The sequence below is a fragment of the Pteropus alecto genome, unplaced genomic scaffold (assembly GCF_000325575.1).
Source record: "Pteropus alecto unplaced genomic scaffold, ASM32557v1 scaffold20, whole genome shotgun sequence".
Lineage (NCBI taxonomy): Eukaryota > Metazoa > Chordata > Mammalia > Chiroptera > Pteropodidae > Pteropus > Pteropus alecto.
The window spans coordinates 25,365,674-25,383,775 of NW_006436298.1; the positions used below are offsets into that span (position 1 = coordinate 25,365,674).

Genomic DNA, 18,102 nt, shown 5'->3' on the forward strand with positions numbered 1-18,102 from the left:
GTTCTCCCAACGGTGGTAGCTAACTAGTGCCATTCTTTGCATAGGAGAGGCATTAATTCTTTATATGCAAAAGATGCCTTGGGACATTCATTTTCTCCTTTTGAGAAAAGCAGGCTGACCATGCATTCTAGCCTAACCTCAGTGGGCTATTGGGCTAGAAATGGTTTTTTTTAGAATCATAATGAAGTTGTTAAGAAATTCAGGGACATCTTGGATTAGCCAACATAAAAGAGAAGGGGTGTGTGTGTGTGTGTGTGTGTGTGTGTGTGTGTGTGTGCACGCGCATATACGCATATGTATATGTATATGTATATATGTGTATATATATATTCTTTTAATTGTTTTTGTGCCTCTAAGGTAAAGGAAACAATTCTGTGGTCAAAGACCATAGCACTGGAAGTCAGAAGACTGGTTCAACAGCTTACCCTGGGAATAATTAAGTTAAAGGTGGCTACTTAAATTTGCACCAAGATCTTCTACATCTCTACGATGAGGTTAAGACTCATCCTGTTGAACTGCACCAATTCTTGAGAGTTCTAAATCACATCATAAATTCATGTCTTTTACAATTTAAAAGTGCTATACAAATCTTAGTTATTATAAAGATAATTATTCTGCTTTACTGCCATTCTGCTTTCTTTACCAGATGACACTAATCAGTCCATATGTCTAACAGTAACTCAACTGGTTCAGAAATGAAATAAGTGGCTTTAGTTAAAATTGCCCAATTTTTGTCTGTTCTTTTCCCGTCTTTCGTTCTTATGCTGCTGGGCTTCCCTTGGCCTTATCATTGACTATTACAGATTTATTCATGTAATCCCAGCTGCTATGCCTAACTGCTTTTCTGAAAAACATTAAAAACTCAAAGCATCCATCAGCTCTGTCAGGCCACTTACCAAGCTTCCAGACCACAGGGAATAGCCCAGAAAGCTGGGGTGAGTCTTTTAATGTGCCGAACAGAGTTATCTTTTCATTTGTCCTTGCAGGTTGGAAATATGAGTGAATTTAGCTATTATTCCCTTTTCTTTTTCTTTACTTTATTTTTTTTTTTTTTGGATGTGAAGTAGCTACTTCATAAAATTGAGTCTGTATTTGCTACTAGATTTCCCTTCTGGACATTTGTGTACCCTCTCTTTTCAGAGCACCAGAAACCAAGGTAGATTCCAGGCTGATTATCTTAATGGAGAGCAAGTTAACAAATCATGGGTCTTTCTCACTAACCCACTGCTAGAAAAAAGAAAGTTATATCATCTCTAACAGCATTTTAAACCGTCTGTCTTACGACTAAAATTAGATCTTTCCTACTCCCAGCAAAAAAATCTGTCCCTTTATTCCAGTCAAACTGTTCTATATTCACTAAGTCCCAAACATGCCATTTCCAGCTCTTTTACTTTTACTTGTCCTGGCTTTCCACTTGGTACCCCTTACTTTTCCTCTCTCACTATGGGAAAAATGAAACAAAATAGGAAGCCATCAATTAAAGCTCTGCCTCCTCAATGCTTCTTTAACCCCTCCTGCTTCCATTTGAATTCTCTTTTTCCCTCTATGCTATTTATTGTTCATATTATACATTTTAGAAATTATTGCTAAATGTCCTATCTGTATTTTGTTTGGCAACTTTTAAAATAATTTTATGAGTTCTTTTTCTCCAACCCACATGGCAAGAATCATATCTTAAATATTCTTTCTTGGTACAGAATTTTAACTGGACTTATAATTATTATACATGTTTATTATTGTTGCTATTTACTATGTACTATTACCATTATTATTATTCATACCTGTGGATTCACTAATAATAACTGAGGGTCCAGTGGAGACTATAGGTCGTCTCTGAACTTACTTGTATATATGAGGGTGCAATTGGCCTCACTATTATACTAGGGGAAGAAATGTTCAGAAAACAAGATGATGACATGTGTGTTTTTAAATTCATAAAAGTTGTGAATTTTAAAATTGTATGTACGTCAGCATATTATCTGTTTTAAAATTTTGACTCAATCACGAAGCTTCTCATTAGGGACTTCAACTTATTAACAAACTAAAGCAGTCCCTTTCTGGCTCTCTTAGGAAAAGGCCGAAAAAACAGATGGGCCTTCCTTGGAACATCAACTAACAAGAGTCTTGCTCCTGCTGATAGAGCTTGTAAATTTAACTAGTGTCCCCTCTAGACCCTTCTAGAACATAAGCTCCGTTGCCCAGTTTTCCTGGGGAGCTGTAGCTAGAAGTAACAGAGCCAGAGCCTACCTTTATTGCACTGCTGCCTTTCTTTCGGAGGCCCAGTAACCAGTAACACTAACACCATAAGTTGAGGTCTAAGCATCATACCCCTACGATTTTCTGCTCCTAACATAGCTGCAATGGGTACTGTCAAGATCTAACCATTTCAACTACTATAGACTAAAAACCTTCTACACAGCAAAGGAAACTCTCAACAAAATGAAAAGACAACCTACAATACATGAAAAAATATTTACAAATCATATATCTGATAAGGTGTTCATATTCAAAATATATAAATGAAATATAAGTATATAAGAACTCATACAACTCAATAGCAAGAAAACAAACAATCCAATTAAAAAGTGAACAGAGGAACTGAATAAACATTTTTTCAAAAAAGACATGTAGTCCATGGCCATGCCACCTTGAACATGCCTGATCTCGTCTGATCTCAAAAGCTAAGCAGGGTCGGGCCTGGTTAGTACTTGGATGGGAGACCACTTAGGAATACCAAGTACTGTAAGCGTTAAAAAAAAAAAAAAAAAGACATGCAGATGGCCAACAGGTACCTGATAAGGTGCTCAACACCACTAATCATCAAAGAAATGCGAATTAAAACCACAGTCAACTTACACCTGTTAGAATGGCTATCATCAAAAAGACAAGAGACAACAAATGCAAGAGAGGACATGGAGAAAAGTGCTCTGTTGTGAGAATGTAAATTGGTGTAGCCACTATGGAAGTAGTCCGGAGGTTCCTCAAAAAATTAAAAATAAGAAGAGATACTACACTCAATCTTAACCAAAAGGCCCAGAAGCGATAAAAAATTAAAAATAGAAATACTGTATGATCCAGCAATCCCACTTCCAGTATATATCCAAAGGAAATAAAATTACTATCTCAAAAAGATCTCTGCACCCTTATGTTTACTGCTGCATTATTTACAATAGCCAATAAATGGAAACAACCTAAGTGTTCTTCAACAGATGAGTGGATAAAGAAAAAAAATATATATCATTATATGTGTTATATATATATTAGTATATGATATATGTATCACTTTATATATTATTTAGCCATAAAAAATAAAGAAATCCTAATATTCATGAAAGCATGAGTGGACCTCAAGTGCATTATGCTACGTGAAATAAATCCAGAAAAGACAAATACTGCATAACCTTTTTTATATGTTGAATTTAAAAAAAAAATTGAACTCATAGATAAAGAGAGCAGATTGTTGTTTGCCAGAGGTAGAGGATGGAAGGGTGGGTGGGATGGGTGAAGGAGGTCAGCAGGTACAAACTTCCAGTTATAAGATAAATAAGACCTGAGGCTGTAACGAACAACATGGTGATCATGGTTAACAATACTGCATTGTATATTTGAAAGTTGCTAAGAAAGTCAATCTTAAAAGCTCTCATCACGAGAAAAATATTATAACTATGTGAGGTGATGGATGTTAACTAAACTTATTGTGGTCATCGTTTTGCAAGATAGACGTGTTTCAAATCATTATGTTGTACACTTTGGACTAATACAACGTTATATGTCAGTTATACCGCAATAAAACTGAAGGAAAACTACCCAATGCCTTAAATTTTGCTCTTTGAAAAATGATCTCTTAAACTGATAAATTCTCTAAGGAAAACCAGGGACTTTGAGTAGCAAAACAATTTAAATAAAAAGTTTATAAAGCTAATTGAATCAAATTTTTCATTGGGCTCATAAGAGATGAAGGCCTTATCTAGTTTGCCCCCTTGGATAGATAGATGCATTACAGAGAAACCAATAGATGCTTGTGAGAGACCAAACAGCCTGGCTGAATGTTTCTTCTATCCATTCCTAAACTCATAGGAAACTTTAACACAAACTTCAATAACTGTCAGACTTCCTCTGCATAAAATAATCTTATGCCAAACCCTACTATTTTTAATACTGAAGATTATCAATTATGGAAAATTGATACTATTAAAAGATTAAAAATTATATATCCAGTAATTAGGCATTAGTTAAATTATGGTATATCTAGACTGTTAAATATTGTAATTATATGCATCAAGGATTTAAAAAACAAAAAGATCTAACAATTTCAGAGATGATGCTGATCCAGAAGTCTTTCTTTGTTAAATAATTTCTGAGGTATTAGCTATTCCCTATTTATTGAAGTATTTCTTCCTTCCTTTATGATTAAGCTCAAGAAACTCTGCAAATGTCCCTATACCCAGCAACCTCTGTTTTTTGGATTTGCTTAAGAGACGTCTTGAAATTTTAACATTTCTTTCCTTTAAAAAACATTATTATAACCAAAAAGAATGGGCAACTTGTTTTCACAGTGAATTACCTATCTCTTGTCTTTTTCTCCAGAACCTTAATTATATCTGCCAAGGAAAGATGAGTCAGGAACATCTTTTTAATGCCCAAATAGCTGGAATATCCTGCTTTGGAGGTATTCCATATACTAGGTCGAACCTTATGACATTGCCAATATTTTGCCATTTTTTTATTTATAAAGATGGTAGTTTTATTTGGTAGAACCTAAGACGTCTTTTCTCCCCATGTCTGGTAAGAGTTAGCTGGCCTTTCAGATGTGGACAGAAGAGAGGGGCTTCCCCTGGTCTTCCCCCTCTCCCATCTCTGTGCCAACAAAGAAGTGGTAAGGGTTAATGCTAGCTTGTCTCTCTTACTTAGCTCAGTAAGTACAGAGTGAATGTCTCCAGGGGGCTTCACTTTATAGACAAATGTGCCAATTTTGGATTTTTAACTGTCGCATCTTTTCAATAGCTCACCATTTTATTATTGCTTCTTCTCACCCCTGTCCTCCGCAGATCCCATTCAGTTTATTGGCCTTTGTACTTTTAGAAGGCAATCAAAACCACGCTTTTAAGAAACCTCTAACAATCAGCACATGGCTTCAGTCATTCTGCATCTTCACTTAATAGTATCATAAAAGATTTTCTTTTCAGTCAAAGCTAATGGAAATAATATGTGGTAGGAATTACGCAAATCTAGTTGGTGAATGTCTAGGAATGCTTTTATGATTTAATAATAGCAAAGATGGTATGCCTTGTATTCTGCACAGGGTTCCCTTCTTCCCAGAAGGTAGAGTGACTTTAGGAAAATATGAAAAACCTATAGGTGCTCAGCATTGGTAGAAGAATAGGAGAACAATAACTTCTATGCCTATCTTCTGCCACTTACCTACTTTTATACCTGTTCACTACCCTGTGATTCTCTGCCTATTATAGTAATAAAACGCAAGACCAGGAAGTGACCTTAAGTCATCTAGGACATGGTTGTTGACACTTGCAAATCAGATGAAAATTATGGATTCTCTACCTAGAAGAGTGAAATTGTGTAATCACTACATTTTAAATTTGCTTTTAGAAGTCTTACATAGCTCTTACAGAATCTGTGGACACCAAGTTAAGAATCCATGGCTCGGGAGTCTTACCACCTTATTTACATGTGGGAAAATTGACACCAGGCAGATGTAATGATATGTCCCAGAATATAAAACTTTCAATCATAAATTGGAGAGAGACTCAAACTCAGTTCTAGTATTTCCACTTTTAGTTCTATTTCTTTGAGTGTCAGGTTATATGCCTCATTTTCATTCTGTTTCTTATATGCAGAACTCCATAAAACCAAACTATAGGAGGAGGTAGGAGAAGTTGACAGAAGGGGAGTTTTGTGAGATGCCCCACTTGAAAACACTGCTACTAGGAAATGCAGGCAGAGACTATACCAAAAACATTAATGAACTTAGTCAATTTGTTGAAAAAATTTAGGTTTTTTTAGACAAAATATCAAATCATTTATATTTTTATTTTTCAATTGGATCGATCAACTTGTGTTCTCTTGTAGCTTATTTTCCTTATTTCTGTATATTTGCCAGTACTAAAATAGATCTCTTCTTGCTTTTATTTATCTTCTTTTGAAAGAAACCAGCTGAAACGAAGGTCAGAGTTTAAGGAAATTATTTCATTGACAACATTAAATATTTACTGAATTTCAGCTTTATCCTGGCACTGAACCAAGTTACTATCTCTGCCTGATGGGTTTATAGACAGAAATGTCACGGATTTGGAAGGCTTTCCAAGACTAGAGATTACAGTGGATTAAACACTGGTCTAACTGGTTTTGCTTTTTCAGTCTTAAATGAAGAGATAAAGAGGAAAGATGGGAGTATAGCCCTCCATGGGCCAAAGAATCTCATATCACATATGAAAATTAATGTGGCCTTCCTGTTTAGCATTTAATATGTCATTGGAAGAAGATAGAAGAGTCGTTCTTCATACTTTACTCATTCTTCTATAGGAGGTCTTTATTAGGAACTAGAAGCCCTCCACAGTTCTCCAAACCCCTGGTCCTGTAAGTGCTTTGGGATAAAGGAGGCCCAGAATCCCTCAACTGTAAAATGAGAAAATGAAATACACCCATCTGGAAAGTTTAATAGAGCAATAAAGAGCCTCCCACAAACAAAACAAAACAACAAAACAAAACAAAACAGAACAGAACAAAACAGAACAAAAACAAATCTCTGGGGTATCCACACAGGGTAGGAGAATTCAGACCATTTATTATGCTCACAGTGAGGCACAGTTGACTGCTATTGACATTGCTCCTTGTTTGGGAAGATTCTGGGCAGTTTTTCCTAGATTTGGGGCTGTTATATATCACCTTTATTATTTTTGTCAGAATCATTTTCTCTGAATTGACTGACTTTTTTTTAAGTAATTTTATTCATTATAAGTGGAAAACTAGTATTAGTTATTATAACTAGTGAGTGACTGTAAAAATAAACATGTAACTATTAAAATAAAAATTATCATGTGCCCTTAAAATCACTTTGCATATAGAGTATGTTTACCTTCCCCTCCTTTGAGAAACCCTGGTCTAGGGGATCCCAGAAACTGCAGTGTAGGGCCTGTTTAGGGATGGAGCAAGGACACAGAACTCCAGGATGCAATGTGGTGGAGTGGTTTTATTTCCAGGAACAAATCAGGGAGAGCATAATCAAGAAAATTGGCCTGTTCACACAGCAAACTTATGTGAGCTTTTGCTAGCTCTGCTCAGCCTGATCTCTCCTTCCCCACCTGGCTTGGTCACCTGGCTTGATTGGGTCCCTTCTGTGCCTTTGGGTTCAGCCACAGGGTTTTCTTTTGGCAACCAACATTCACAGTGTAGATTTCTGCTTCGGTCCTTGCTGTCTGGCCTTTCTTTCCTAAAGGACCTAGGGTTTGGGGCTGCCAGTTTTAAAGGGGAAGCCCTAGTCTTTTTATAGCTTCTCTCCCTGCCATTCCTCGATTCCATTAATATCCCATCAACTAAGTGCAGAGTGCTCCTTTTCCTCCTTCCTCAGCATGAAGCGGTGACCCAGTTTACGGGAGGCAGGAGAGCGGGGCTCCTTTGCCTCTGTCAGCTCTTCCAGGACTCAGTGTGTACCCGAGTTTGAGTGACCTGTACAGGGTGTTCTTGGTGCAGATTTTAATACAGGGAGGCTTTGGCTGTTCTTTTTTGCAGTTAAATGAGGAGCTGTGTGTTTGGAAAAGAAGCGTGGAAAAAGAAAAACTAGAATGAGTGGGCTTTTCCTGTTGATTTAGACTCCCTAGGTGTCTGGGCAACCCCTCCAGCTACTCAGAGACCTCAGTTCTCTTTTGTGGATGACAGGGACCGGAGCCCAAGGGCTTTCTCAGCTTTGATTCTGCAGTCCCCTCCCTCCCTGCGCAGTAGCAGCTGAGACGAGCAGCTGCCTGGTTCTGGCCTGAGGGCAGCCTCCTGGTGTCAGGTGAGGCCAGGGACCTGGTCCAAAGCCGGGCTGCCTTTGTCCTGCTGCGGGGGTCAGCTGTGAGAAGGAAGCTAGACTGCTCAAGCTGGTCTCACCTTTTGTGGTGAAACCTGAAGTCAAGGCAGCCTCTGTGTGGCGCAACAGCCTTGCGTGAGGGGCGTGCACAGCACAGTGGTCACCCCGGGTTGGCGCTGGAAAGGGTGCTGCTTTAACTGAGGGTAAAATGAGAGCAAACAGGCTGAAGCGCTGCTGTCTTGGGTGGCTTTAGGTATGACCTTTAGCTTCTCTGAGCTTTATTTATTCTCATCTGTAAAATGTATGTGTGGAAGAGATTCACTGGAACCTAGAATAGCGGGTTTAGCAGGTCCTTTCCAATATCGACATTCTTTGATTCCAAGAGTCTAAAGACTCCTTGTTTAAAAAAATGATTTTATGTGTCTCACACCCTCCATCTGACATCCATTCCATATTCTCATTATTAGCAAACTTTCTACTTTGTCAAGAAAATTGAGCTGTATTGGTGATGAAGTTTCTCCATGATACTGAGGAGTGAAAAAATGTCATATAGCACTTAAAAAAAAATTAAAGTCAAAATTTTCTCTCCAGGGTGGCAATCATTCTTGGAGCCCCTTCTCTCCAAGGATTGTCAGATATCCCTAGAGGACTGTTCGGTGCAGGAAACCAGAGGAGACCTTCTCCAGCCTACTATAGTTATAGCTTAGTTATTTACCATCTGGGCCAGAATGGTTATCCTAAGGCTGGAGGCTCCATTCCCCAGACCTATCCACCCCATTCCACGCTTTGACCAACTCACCCAAGGTGACTGGGTTTTCATGACTGGTGAGCTCAAGACCCCTCACAGATGTGTGCCATCTCTTCAGAGATCCTGCCAGCTTCCAGGAACTGCTTCCAGGAGGGGCCTGGCTTTAGCCACTAGCACAACTCGCTACCACTGGCCCCTGTTTCTAGTCCAAAAAAGTCACCCCCAGGGTCCTGTCACTCACCTTCTTCAACCTCCATACCAGCTCTACCTTCACTTCCTCAGATATAAACACAGATACACAGTAGGCAGTTTAATGACCGTTTGTAGAATCCCAATTAAAGCACCACTTCAAAGAAGAACCTGCAAGGAAGCAGCCATCCTCGTATCCCAGAAACTTGCTTTCAGCCCAGAAGTATAAAAGTGATTCCAGTCCTTCAAGGTAAGGCTGGGAAAACACAACAGTCTGACCTGTTCATTTGTTGGAAACGACACAGTAATAAGAGCAATATAAAAAATAATAAAGTCTCCTGCTATAGAGGCAATTGAACATGAACTCACCCAATTTCTTGCCTCCTCCACACCTGCGAACCGAGCTGCACCCACACCCCTCATTATGTTTCTCCAGTTTCAGATGTGGTGCCCCCTTTCGTTCTGGGCCCGCCCCGTCGTACGTGACGAAATCAGTCTCCACAGCCATCCTCCCTCTTGAAACTTCATCCTTTCCTCCTGCGGAGCTGTGTTCCCTTTAGACTATAAGCTTATTCACCTCCTTCCCATTCATTGACAAAGAAATCTACCTTCGGCCTAATGTCCCCTGAAGAATATCTCATGTCTTCTTCCCTCTTATCCCAACTTCTTAAAAGAATAACCTGTACTCAATGTGACCACGTCATGTGCCTTTCATTTATTCTGTACCTCCTGCAATCTGGCTTCTGCTCTTATTAAGGCCACCAGTATTTTTTAATTAAACAATCCAATGGACATTTTCCAATCTTTGTGTTGCTACACATTTCTGGGGCATTTGGCAGTGTTGATTATGTGTACCACTGCCCAGCCCCCCCCCACCCCCCGCCAAAGTAATTCTCTCAGTTTGTCTCATTCCTTTCTGTTTCTTCTCAACCATGGGCTTCTTTCTCTGCACCCACCACTTACGTGCTAGTATCCCCCAGGGCCTGCTTTTAGCTTACTGCTCTTTTCATTATTGATACTCTTCTTAGGTGAATTTATCCACTCTCAGGATTTTCACCACCACCTATATGCTAATGCTCTCTAATTCGATCTCCAACTCGGATTTCTTCTCCCAGCGTCAGACTCACAAATTTTATTACCTGCCAGACACCTTCACTTTCACTTGGGTACTCTTCATGTATTCCAGATTTGAATTTTCAAAACTAAGTAGCACTTCTCTCTAACCTCAATCTGTTTGTTGTTTCACCTTCTCTTCACCCGGTGACCAAAGTTATGAAATGTGAGCCTTGATTTTCCTCTCTTCCTCACCCTCGTCATCTAATTATTATTATGTCCCGATGGTTTCCTCTCCTATGAGTTCCTCAAATCCATCTTCTCCCCTCCCCTCCCTCCACCGCTGCCCTGTCTCAGGTGCGCGTTCTCTTGCCGGAACTAATGCGACAGCCTCCTAACTGGCTTTCTAGTTTCCAGACTTGCTCCTCTCCATTCTGCTCTTTCTAGAGCTTCCAGAATGATCCATATAAAACCCAAATCTGACCCTGTCTCTCTCTGCTAAGCCATTCCATGGCTTCCTGGAACCTACATGAGGAAAGTCGACTTCCTTTCCCGGCGTGCGCGGCCCTCTGTGCCCGTCTTTTGCCTCCTTTTCAGGCCTTGGCTCCTACCGCTTGGACTCCAGCAACAGCAACGCTCAGCTGGCAGCAGTTCTCTGCACGCATCATGCTAGCCTTCTGGTCTGCGCTTCTGCTTTTAAAATTCAATGTTTTACTTTAGAGAGTAGGGTTGGTATTCTAAAGGAAGTTTCAAGTTCATTTTGTGTTAAATTTTCAAGCCTTTGTACTTGGGGATGGGGGAGAGTGGAAAAGGCCCACAGAGCTACATACCCATTTCAGTCTCTTTCCCCCCGACACAGACAGAAAGAGTACTGAGCCTGAGATATTTGTGTGTCCTGTTTGATTTAAAATTGTTAATAAGTATGTCAAACATTTTGGGTTTTCGCTCCAGGGAGTTCTTCTGAACCCAGGAACTCTATCCGTTATGAAGAGAGCACTGCCCTCTAGAGGTGGCTTCCAGGGAAAGAACATATCAATTTACGCTATTAAAGCATTCTGCAGTTTGTCATGTAAAGCAAACTTTACAGTGAGACCTTTACTATTACTGCTGTTTGTCCACAAAGTGCTTACCCAGATGACTGATTCTAATTCGTAATTTTTAAACTTACTTCATAGCAGTGTTTGGGGAGAAAGCACGTGATGCACTTCAAAGAGCACTCAGTATTTGGAGTCAGGGGGCTCAAGTTCTGTGGGAGTCCTGGTTCTCCCACTGATGTCTGTGAACTTAGATCTCTCATCTGTTAATCAAGGGGAACAAGGTCCCATGCAGAAGACTGAAGCATCAAAAAGTATATTTTGAGAATAAAACTGGGAACAGAAATATCAATAAATATTTCTTATGCACTAAGTATTTGCAAGGCACTAGGCTAAGAGCTGTTTTGCAAAAGTTATGTGTTTACATTTGATCTTTAAAAAGTTAAATGAAAAATATTTGAAAACACATTTGGAAAAAAGGTAAGGTTTCAATTTAAATGGATGACTTTAACCCTGATACCATGGAAACCCAAAAATGAAACGTAGGTAAAACAAAAGTAAAAGTCAACCTAGGGGTTCCAAGAGTCTATTCCAAAAAGAAAACAGAGGTGACTCATAGAAACACACACACACCCATAGACACACTTTAATTTGCCATTAAGCTCTGATGTAAGCCCCCTTTAGTCTGATTTCTCCTTCCTTATTTTTAACCAAGAGAATAAAAAGGAAGCCTTTCATTTAATAAGCCAACTGTGGTCTCTATATGTCTATGTAATAATGATTGACGATAGGTAAAGTTATTATCTTAAGTGGCAATGAACTCCTGAGAATTTCTTATAATGCAAGAAAAAGGGAAACATGATTAAGATGCCATTTACGTTCTTAGTCACACTGGGAGGAAGATGCCACAAAGCCCAGAACACAGTAGCCGGGAGGCCAGAGGTCTGCATTCCTGTGACTTCATCCCCGCTTTGAGGAATCTGGGGATATCAGGTGAATCTTTTGTAATGCAAGGAGCCATATCTATATACTATGTTTATAATGCTGCTTCTGTACAGTGTAATGTTAATGCCCCTTTTGGCATCCGCCTCCTGAGATGGAAGATACTGCCAAGTTCAAAGCTGGCCTACTGTTTTAGGAAACCAGCAACCTGAACAGACTGAATCTTTTTCTCGGTTTACAGATCTGTATATCTTTAGACCTGGTTTCTGACATCAAGCCAATCACTTTACCTCTTTCTTTATCAGTTTACTGTCTGTAACTCTACGGAGTCCTATGCACATTATCAGAGAGGTGTATCTAAGAGTGTGTCACGTACATTTCGAATACATATGCAAGACATTATGATTCCATAGCTAACGAATCCTTTAAAAATGTTTTGGGGGTCTCAGCCTAGTCTACTCAGAATTCCTTGCTGGAGTCACAGCTAGGAAATAAGTCTCAAATAGGAAATGAAGGGAGTAAACACTTTACTAACAGTGTTCATATTTTTATTCCTTAACAACAGTTATTAGACCACAATCACTGAGAAATTCTCTGCATCATCTTCCAAGTGTTAGGCTGAAAACATCAAAACAACAAAAACCAAAAGCAAGGACCTAGTTTTATCCTGCTGTCATATTTCAAATGCACTTGAGTTCAGTTTCAAATATTGTTACTATAAAAACTTTTGCTTGCTATATATAGTTCTTTATGATTTAACTATACGCTTAACTATATGCTAGTTTATGCTATTTTATCTGTCCTCTCCATGCTTCACTTATTATTCTCTTCTTCCCTTACTTCTTCCTTCATAATCCTGGTTTACTATATTAATAGAACTTTAAATGTGTGGGCTGGGTACAATCACAGTGCAGGTAACTCAGGAGGCCTAATAACAGTATATTTTAGACAGTGCACAGTATGGATCACTGAGTGTGGAGTGGGGAAAGTTGTTCATATCACTTCTCCCTCAAAGAAAACTATTCTGAAAAATCAGTCTAACTTTTCATAATCAGGCTGACTTTTCAATCTGTAGAAACATGATTTGGTGGATGGTCTTGTTGCTCTTTCCAAGGTACATCCTGTGCTCTTCCTAGACTGAGCCCCTGGGAAGAGGGCATGTTGTGAGCGGTGGATGCCCTGCCCAGAGTCCAGGATAATTGGAAATGCAGCAGCACATCCTGTTCCTGAGAGACCTTCTGCCTGCTTGTTTGTTCTCTAGAGACTTGGCTCTTGGCGTTCTTGCCCAGACCTTTGGACCTTGGCAAGGCCACTTCTTGTGTTTTCTGTCTTGAACCATGTGCTGTGCTGGCTCTGCAAGAGGTTTGGTTTTGTGTTTGTGTGGTGGCAGTGGAGGCTGCATGCACTGCCCGGCCACACACTTGCCCATGGACACTCCACTAAGTTTCAGAAGCAGCAACAGAACATGCATTTAAGTTGGAAACAAAAACTATTACTTGGGCAAAAATGTAACAAAACATCTTTCTTAATTCTTGCTAAAATAATGAAGAGCAAGGTCTCTGGCTTTAATGGTGATTACTAAAATTTTTGACTGCTGCCAGATACCAATGCTAAATATTTTTATCTATACAACTTGATTTGAATAGTACAGAGCAGAGAGCACAATCAGAAGCTTTTGAAAATATAGTGCCAAGTGAATATGACAACACATGATCCCCAGAAAATTATTCAAACATCTCGGTGTCTTGGTATCTATATCTACAAAATGAAACCAAAATGTAAAAACAGCATAAATAACAAAAACTTTCTCACAGGGGTTTTGTGAGGGATACCAGGTAGCCATCATGAAGTATTTTAAGTCTCCTGGAAAGAGGCCCGTTTTCCAATTATTGGTCATAACATTGCACACCACTCTAGGTGGGAAATAGAAGAGTGGTGGAGGTAAGTGGTGAGGCTAACATCACACAGCAAGCTGGGGAAAACCCCAGAGTAGAGGGAGATCCAGATTAGTTGCATCAGGAAACATAACTATATCTGGGGAAAGCCCCAGAGTTTAGTGACAAGGGCACTTGACACAGAACTTGAAGTCACAGGCATGTAGACAAATAATATAGCTACACTTGTGAAATGTAGGTGGAGTCCAACCAGTTCGGAAGAGAGCTGAGGTGGGTCCTATGATTGACTTGCAGGTGCAGTGAGCAGGTGACCCTCAGGAAATTCCCCACAAGTTCCTGAAGGAGACAGGTGGAGAGGAGGTAGGCAGAAAGGGACAAAATGCAGCGAGATCCTGTTTTCAACCTCCAGACACTTGCAGGAACTCATGGCCTTTCAACTGGGAAAACTTGACGGTAACGGGTTATGAAAGAGAAAAAGATGATTGGGCAAGACTTTGTAAGCAGTCACCTTGAAGAGAAAGAAGAAAATTCAGGCAAGCTTTGTCTTTGCTGTTTGCCTCAGGGTTAAATTTTGCACACATAATGACAACAATTAAACAAGAACACAATATTATCTGATTTGTGATGTTGTCTTCCCAGCATCTGGAACATTTTCTTCAGGAGCCCACCTTTATGTCTAGGAGCCTCTGGCAAATAGTTTCATTTCAGCTCACATTCTTTTGTAGAAGGAGCTTGATGTTGAAAGAAGTTGGCATCTTCTGCCCTCAACCCCTTCTGATGATTAATGTGTTTTTCATCTTTGTTCTGAATTGTACTAGTTTGGTTCAGTTTTTATTTGTTAATTATTAATGAGTTAGTAACTCAAGGGTCCTGGCTCTGAATCTCTGGAACTGAGGGTTGTTAGTAATGATTGAATCAGCTTGTTGGCTCCCAATAGTCTCTGAAATCCAGTAACATTCATGATGTGCTTATTTACTTGGGTGGTTATTGGATTCCAGCAGGAAAAATGGCCAAAGAGAGGAATCCAGTCAAAGCCTCTTTGGTTGCCAAGAGAATCCTAGTTGAATAATCTCTGCCCACATTGAAGCATCACCCTTCGAGGGAGGATGTTACTATCCCCTTTTATCATCACTTACTTGGCTTTACAACAAACTTTCACATTGTCCAAACCAGTGAGGATGTTAAGACTTGCTCCAAGCTCTATGAAGTATACACTATGACAATTTTCTAATTAGAAATTAACTTACATTACAACTATAACTCTACATGCTGAACTTAATGCAGGATGATAATGGAACTTAACTGAGTAGTCAGTATTTATATACAAAAGTTACCATTGCCACATATGCCATGGGAAGTATTAATATGTATTCTTAAGATGTATTTAAATGGAAAAAAAAATACAGAAATAGTGCTATAGAGAAATCTTAACTCTAGGATTAATAAAGCCATATTTTGTTAAAACCAAATGTCTACAACATAATATACAGAAGGATAATTTGTGCACAGCATGTAAATAATTATGATTCTCAGTGGGAATTATTTGCATTTTCATTGCTAGAGTAATAGAAGAGAGTTGTATCTTCTTATTTGTCCTCTTCTCATTAGAAAGGATAGCTTACCATAAATTTAATTGAAGTTTTTATCTTTAAAAAGTTACCCTAAAAATCTGTCACAATTTCCTTTTTTCAATGTTCTTCTGTTTTTGTTGTTGTTGTTGTTGTTATTGTTTTGGTTTTTGTTATAACTGATTGAGGAAGGTTCAAAGTAATATGTATATGCTTTTCTGAAAGCCAGCCTAAAGGTTGAAATAGGAATAACAATGGTCTCTTTGAAGAGAGGAACTGAGTTTGAAGTCTCTGAGTAAGCGCCAGGGTAACAACCCACAGTCTTCCTTAACAGAGTGTTTCCAATTTACATACAATACCCTCCAGTCTCCTCTGCTATCACTCTCCTAATGTTTTTCTTTAAAATGTTGCATCTTTCACTTAAATAAATTTTCTTTAACTGGAACTTATGAATAATGACTTCGGATGGAAGACCAGTTATCTCCTGCCATAATTCATGTTAACCACGAAGAGAAATAATGGAGAAAACAAGAAAATATTATTGAATTCTAGCTAGAAACTGGAGATTGCCAAGGCACTGAGCCTGAGGCTTTTTCTTGTTTCGTTTCTCTCTTTTGGTAAAGTGTTAAAGATGAATGAAAGACACTAAATGGAGACTGTCTCTAGACATACTGAGGAGCATAGGGACATCGAAATGAAAGAACTCTCTCACAGGGTGACTTCTCCCACTCCAAATCATCTTCACCTTAGAAAACAATGCCTCCGTAAAACTAACTCAAATCCCCTGAGTTTAATAACTGGGTCTGGTGGTGCAGCAGTTTCCAATCTTTTTTGACACCAGGGACCGACGCTCCTATGAGCATCTAATGTCTGATGATCTGAGGTGGAGCTGAGGAGGTGATGCTAATGCTGGGGAGCGGCTGCCAATACAGATGAAGCTTCCTTTCCTCGCCTGTCACTCACCTCCTGCTGTGAGGCCCGGTTCCTAAGAGGCTACGGACTGGTATCAGTCCATGGCCCGGGGTTCGGGGACCTCTGTGGTAGTGTACAGCTGTACAAGTGAGGCCAAACTGGACCCATGGTTTTTTTCTCTAAGATTATTCTTCTCCTAAGGGATTCTCACTAACCGCTGCTGCCGCCACCAAGATGGCCTCAAGGTGTGCCCTCTTGGACATCCTGGCTCAAGCATGAACACAGGCTTCCTTCCTTACTTCCCCTGAGGACACCTGAAAGGGACTGGAAATTTAAATAAGACTTTATAAGCAAATGGGATAACAAAAAGGAAATAAACAGAATGACTTAATTTTTCTTTTTATCATTGGTTTAGACTTCCCCTGAGGCCGTTGTTCTAACTATAGATTGTATGGAAATCACCTGGAGGGCTTTTTAAAACACTGCGTGCTGGGCCCACCCCTTTGTGTTCTGATTCAGCTGGTCTGTGTTGGGCCAAGAATCTACATTTCCAACGGTGCCCAGGTGAGGCAGAGGCTGCTGGTCTGGGAATCAGACTTGGAGAACCACTGGGCAGAGGAGACTCATGGCTGCCTGGCATCTACTGTCTGCCTACCTTTAAGCCAGGTCCTTATCTGAGGTATGTGGAGAGACTCCTTAAGGAAAGATCTTAATTCAAAAATGAAAAGGCAGCTAGTCTCATAAATAACATTGAATTGAATTCTCTCCCTCTCCCTCTCCTTCTCGCTCTCGCTCTCTCTCACACGCTAGCATAGATCAGCTCTTTCCTTATGAATACCCACATGTCTCTCTCTCAATGAGGTCACCCAACCATATTTTCCTCAATCCAATTCTAAGGTGCACATTTCCTGCATTTTCACGTCATTGAAATTGGCATGTGAGTCACAGTCGTTGTTGGTCATGTTGTAAATGCCCAAATGAATCTATAGGAACCTGGTTGTTGTTTAAGTTATCATTGCTTTATAAGTTATGTGCATTTCTGGCACTGCAGGAGTGTGTTTTATTGACATTAAAAATGTCTTTGAAATTATCATACTGTGATTAAGTAGCGAAACAAAAAGTTAATTGTGTATGAAGAAAGGTGTAGGAATAGGGCAATGGGCTTACATTAGGTACTGAAGCAAATATTTTGTCACTAGAAAAATGATTGCAGCTCCATATTTTAAAAAAAGAGCCATGATATAACAGTTTTATTTTAAAATAGCACTGTTTACAATACACCTATACATAGTTTGCAATTATTTAAATGATCGAGAAAAATGTTAATCTCATCTTAAAAATAAGGCATACATAGATTTTAAAAATTCCTTTAGGTGATACAAAAGCAAAAAAAAAAAGCAAAAAAAAAAAAGTGAAGATCTGAATTCAGATTTGTAGTTTCCCAAATGTAGTTTCCCCTCACAGTACTGGCACCTGGCCAGAATAAATTCTTTAACCATCCATGGCAAAATGAAAAAGTAAGAACAACTTATTAATTCCTTAAGGAAAAATGAAGCTAAATATTTTCAGTTTAACCTATATAATGAAAACTATAGGACCCTATTAAAAGAAATCGAAGAAAATACAAAGAAATGAAAAGATATTCCATGTTCTTGGATTGGAAGAATCAACATAGTTAAAATGATCTTATTACCTAAAGCATTATACAGATTTAATGCAATCCCCATCAAAATCC

The 18,102-nt window shown here is 39.2% G+C and overlaps 1 pseudogene; it reads left to right on the top strand.

The window, feature by feature from the left end:
* Positions 1–2,630: 2,630 nt before the first annotated feature.
* LOC112480801 lies at positions 2,631–2,749 on the top strand (annotated as a pseudogene).
* Positions 2,750–18,102: the final 15,353 nt, after the last annotated feature.